This window comes from Cetorhinus maximus, chromosome 3 (genome assembly GCF_964194155.1).
Source record: "Cetorhinus maximus chromosome 3, sCetMax3.hap1.1, whole genome shotgun sequence".
Classification (NCBI taxonomy): Eukaryota; Metazoa; Chordata; class Chondrichthyes; order Lamniformes; family Cetorhinidae; genus Cetorhinus; species Cetorhinus maximus.
In genome coordinates this window covers 167,053,052-167,058,795 of record NC_135881.1, presented here as the reverse complement: position 1 = coordinate 167,058,795, position 5,744 = coordinate 167,053,052, and positions in this window count along the sequence as shown.

Here is a 5,744-nt window from a genome sequence, read left to right as displayed (position 1 = left end):
TTTTGAACCTTGACATTTTCTTTATTTTTGGAAGACTGTATCTGAAGAGTTCTAAATTATCAGTTTTAAGATTCATTTAATTCTGGGTTATTGGCTAATAGTGTATCAAAAACAAAAATAGCTGGAAAAACTCAGCAGGTCTGACAGCATCTGCGGAGAGGAAGACAGTTAATGTTTCGAGTCCGTATGACTTCATCAGAACAGTGCATGTAGTGTAAGAAGCGTGTTCAGACTGGTATAAAAGCAGATTTGACAAAATCTCTCCTAGTAGGGATCGTCAAATGCAGGAACTTCATATCTGGAGCTGAGGAGGCTTCACACTCCTTGAGTTTCTAGTATTTCATTTCAGACAGAAAATTATGATGAGTGGCATCAGAATTCCTAGGATGTCTTCCAGGCAGAAGAGACTCCTTATCAGAAGCATGATTTTAGTTCATTCAATTCATTGTGATATTGCCAAGAGAGAATTCTCCTCTGTTCACTCTTTGTTTGAAACTCACCAGCAAGTTGGTGAATAATAGCAAATGGTTTTGCAACAGACATTTTATGTGGCCAATTACACTAGCGTGAAGCTATTGGATTCCGTATCACCAGAGTTTTATTTAGCCTTACGATCACTGGGTTACTAGTCCATGGCTATAACCAGTGAGGTTATAACTGAGGGTCATTAACCAAGGAATGAGACAAGTGGGAGGTGAAATTTAACATTGACAGATGCAATGGACTAGAAATTGGAGCGGGTTCAATCCGGAGTGTGATCCAATACTCTGCCCAGGCCGAATGAGACAGGCAGCTGGACCATAGCACGTCTTTATTGCTGGCATGGTGGGGGACAGAATTCAGCCAGATTGGGCACTTACTGAGGTCCTGGAGCAGTTGGGTTACTGGCTTTTGAGGAGGTGCAATTTGCTCTTCTAGGTTTTGTAATAGGGCAAATGAAAACTTTAAGATATAACACTTCAGGTGACAGCCTATAATAGTCTCTTCACGAAATGTTGGATTTGGCCACTAAGCACCTGAAGAAACTGACAGCAGTGTGCCTGGACAGTACATTTTTCCAAAACAGCATGAATTTGCATATGTTAAAAGCTTAATATCTGATTCAGGCAGGTGCCCTGGGCAAAGGAGCCCAAACGAGTCTTCTGGCGCAGAATGAATGTCACACACCATCCAGGATATTGGTGCCTTGGGCACATGTTTTATGCCAATAAAATGGGAGTGGCACAATCCATTTTCTAAGCTATTGTATTGGAAGAAGTAAGAAGAATGCAAGACTTGTGGATTTGAATAGGACTGAAATGAATAGCAATAAATGTGTGGTGATTGGGAAAGGGCACCTGGGAGTAATAATGGACTGGTCAAACTAGTGTTTGAAATTCACCAAGTAGGTGAATAAATGCAAATTGCTATGGGTTCAGTGACTGACATTTTAGCAATAAGATCATTTTCTCTCCTGTAGAGCTAATGATGCTATAATGAAATGAGCAATTTAGAGATCAGGCAGGAATCATATTGCTGATTCCTCGAGGGACCTCACTGAATTGGCCCTGCAATGTTGTTACTATCATGGACCAAGGATAGTCACTATAAATAAATTCAACTTATCATAACATTTACTATAACCACTTTGTTTTTGTACTTTTAGGCAATGTATGAGAAAGCAGCTGAAACAAATATGAGTTGATCTTATGAATGAAGCAAACTCAACTGGCAGAAAAAAAGCTCAGACATATTTGAATAATTGTATAAATGGATTTGGTTTTTACTAAATGTTAGATATCTTGGCCCAGATCTTCATTCCCTGGAGAACTGTATCCCGGAGGTAGCCCGAAGATGCATAATTACAAATGTAAAATCTTCCATGAACCAGTGCATTGGAAAACATAATAGAATGTAATTGTTTATTTTTTCCTTGCATTTGAAGATATTTATTGATGCATTTAAGAGTGGTAACCTGGTGCAAAATTACTAACACAAATGAAAATGGGTTTTACTGCAAAAAAAAAAGATTTACACTCTGTGCCTAGTCCCCTAACTGTGAGGGACCTAACTGAAATGTTTTTTTGTTACTAGTTTCACCAATGTACAGTTTCTTAAATTAAATATTTATTTAATATTTAATATTTAAAGCCTTTTCGAACTTGCCTACTAATGCCTTTGCATCAAGAAAAAGGTTTAGTTTGAAAAGCCTTCTTAAATGGGTGCAATCGGCAGCCACACATTATTCCAATTTGAGGGCAGGTCCGGTTTTCTAGATGGGGCTGACTTCCAGAATGATGTTTTTAAACCAATGTTAAAGATTGTGGAACTTAAGTTGTGTTCGACATAACTTGAGCTTAAAACAAACCCTTCAATCTTTTGGCCGATTTTATACAAAGCACAACCTAGTGGAAACTCTAGGCTTATATTTAAAAAAGCATTATAAACCTATTTTTATAAAACTTTGTCAAATATATTTATGAAATATTAATGTAGCATTTGATGGAAGGCAATAGTATTCCTTTTAGTAACTATAATAGCTATATATATAAAATAATATATAATAGCTATCATTTTTAATAATTTTTAGGGGTATTTTGCAATGATCCTTCTCTCCTCTCCAAAGGGATCCCGCTATCCTCCCCAAGCATTCCAATCATCCTTAGTATTTGGGATGTCTCTTTAGTAAGGTCTGATCACTTCTTTGTACCGCTCTCCACCATATCCCATTTCCTTGACTCGCCATTACTTCCTTCTGTTTCTACCCCTAGATAACCTAACCTCCAATTCACTTACAACAGCATTCTCAACATTCCAATTATCTAGCCTTTGGCCCTCCGTTCACCGCAACATTTCTGCAGCTACTGATTTTTCTCAATTGTACCCTACCTCCACCTTTGCTGTCCTAGTCCCCAATAAAACTGTTGCACACTTGCCTTGTCCATTCCCTCAGTACAGGCATCATCTCCACTCCCTTACATTCAAGAGATACTGACTTGAAAGGATATGGCGGGAAATTAACTGGGTAGCCATTCACTACCACATCTGGTTCGACCACATAAAGCACCATCGGGTCCTGCTCTCGCCTGCTAAAACTCCTCATGATTCCAGGATTATCCTGGAATACCAGGATAATCACTGGCTGCTATTTTTCTGCTGAAAACTGTCTTCTTAAACCCCTCTCCCCTTCTCCACCCTCCACTTCCAACAATAAATGCAGGAAGCTCATTGACTCCTATGTTACTAAGATTGAAACCATCCAATCATCTGCCTCTGTCACTTCTCTCTCTACCACTAAACCACTGGGCCACATTTCCTCTAAAGCTTCCCCTGTCCTATTCTTGAAGTAGTATATTTCTTTGTTGCTCTCCTATCTCCCTTCATGTCCCCTTCAAACTCATTATGTCCATGGGACCCATCTCTGCTCCTTTAACCCTATTCCCAGTAAACAGATGACCAGCCAACTTCCCTTTCTGGCCCCATGTTAGCTGATATTGTTAATGGTTCTCTCTCTTCATGTACTGTCCCCCTCAACTTTAAACCTGCCATCATCATCCCTCCCCTCAAAAAAACTAACCCTTGACCCCACCATCCTTATCTGTCTCACCCACTGCAGCTGGCAATGAAGGGGGAAGCATGATATGGGAACCCTCGTACAAGAATTAAGAAAACCCACTAGATGCACCTGGGTTTCCTGGATGAATAGATTGTTAAGGAGTTACTGCTTGTATATGGAAATGTTTGTAATAAAGGTGTCATTTATGTTTTCGTGACATTTCCATTTATTGTTGGTGGCCCTCTGAAAGTGCAGGAATACCATGGCTCACTCTAAGAGCTGTGTGGAAGGGACTTAAGCGAGTGTGGTTTTCAAATTGCCCGTGCAAAAGCACAAGGTGACATTGTGTGCAGGAGCCTGGGCTTTCAACTGCTGTATATGGTAAAAGTGGAGGTTGAAGGTGGACCGTTATTTGATGGGAAGGATGATGTGGGAAAGGTAATTTGAAACGTGTATGAGTGTGCTGCCCAGGCCTCCATTGCACCTTCTGCAAGGCCTCTCATGTCTATTGGTGCTGTGAGTGGTCCTCATCATCCTTCCTCCCTGAAGATGCCTTACGTCCACTAAATCCTCATTGGCCAGCGCCATGTTCTGCCAAGCGCAACAGGCCACCTGGATCCGGGAGACCCCCGCTGGGGCTTATGGAATTGCCCCATCCCCACCCCAGCCTGGAATGACCCAGGCACCTGAATCTCATCTTCAGGAGACCTATGGTCTGCTTGATGGTGGCTCAGGTCACTGCATTGCTGGTGTTGGATTTCTCCTCTGCTTCTGCTTAAGCTTCTTCACTGGAAGCAGTAGCAATCTCTTTAGTGGGTAGCCTTTTTTGTCCAGAATCCAAGCTTGATGGTGCAAGGGCAATGAAAAGCTCAGGCACCTGGGAGTGCTTAAGCACGTAGATATTGTGGCTGCTTCCAGGATCCATTGTGGTCACATACCAGTTGGATGTTGATGGAATGGAAGTCCTTTCTGTTAATGAATGCTGCTGCCTCGTCTGTGGGAGCCTTAATGGCCATTGTTAGGGGGAAATAAAGGAATACAGTAATGGTCAAGGGACTTGACTTAAAATATCCCAGCATGCAAAACCACAATTGTTAAGTAGTTAACATTTAAAGTTCAAGCTGGGACAGGGAGAATGCTGAACCTTGCACATTCTCAGGGCTTGCGAGAATCAGCAAGGCCATATTGTACGAAGAAGAATGTAAATATGATAGGTTGGGAGTTAGACTGGAGTCAGAGGATGGCAATAACATAGATTAAGTGTGCTCTTCAACAGATTGGGGAAGGACAGATGGTCCCAGCTTAGATAGGAAGGCAGGTCTCTGCCTGGTTGAAGGTGGGGTCAGATGATGCATGTACCTTTGTACCAGAGACTTGTCTGTTTAATGTAAACCTATATGTTGACCAGATCGAAATCTGGAAACTGTTCTTGTACGTGACCAATAATGTATAAATATGATGAACACTTGTGGTTTAGCGGAGTACTGACTCAAGCTGCATTGAGATGGTGCCCTCCTTGCAATTGCTCGAATAAACGACCGTAACCTGTACCTGAGTCTCCTGTGGTCCGTTCATCAAAGACACCACAACAGCCATGTACATGCACTCTATCACACATTGCACCTGGGGGAATCCAGCAATGGGTTTGAATCCTCTGGCTGTCTCTGACATGATCTGATCTGGACAGTCAAAGATCATAATGAGCAGGCGTAGGTCATTTGGCCCATTGAGCCTGCTGCGTCATTCAGTAAGATCATGGCTGGTCTTATTGTGGCCTTAACTCCACTTTCCTGCCTGTCCCCCAGGACCCTTAGCTCTTTGTCGATCAAAAATTTGTCTAACTCAGCCTTCAATATAGTCAATGACCTAAACTCCACGGCTCTCCGTGGAAGAGAATAGCAAGAGTTCCCTATTCCTTTTGCAATAAAAACCATCCATTTGCCTTCCAAATTACTGCTGTACCTGTATGCTAACTTTTGGTGATTTCAGATACAAGGACACCCAGATCCCTCTGTACTGCAGCATTCTGCAGTCTCTCTCCAATCAAATAATACTCTGCTTTTTATTCTTTCTGCCAAAGTTGGCAGCCTCACATTTTCCCACATTGTACTCTATCTGCCCATTTTTTCCCACTCATTTAACCTATTTATATCCCTTTGCAAACTCTTTATATCCTCCTCACAACTTGCTTTGTTTCTCATCTTTGTAT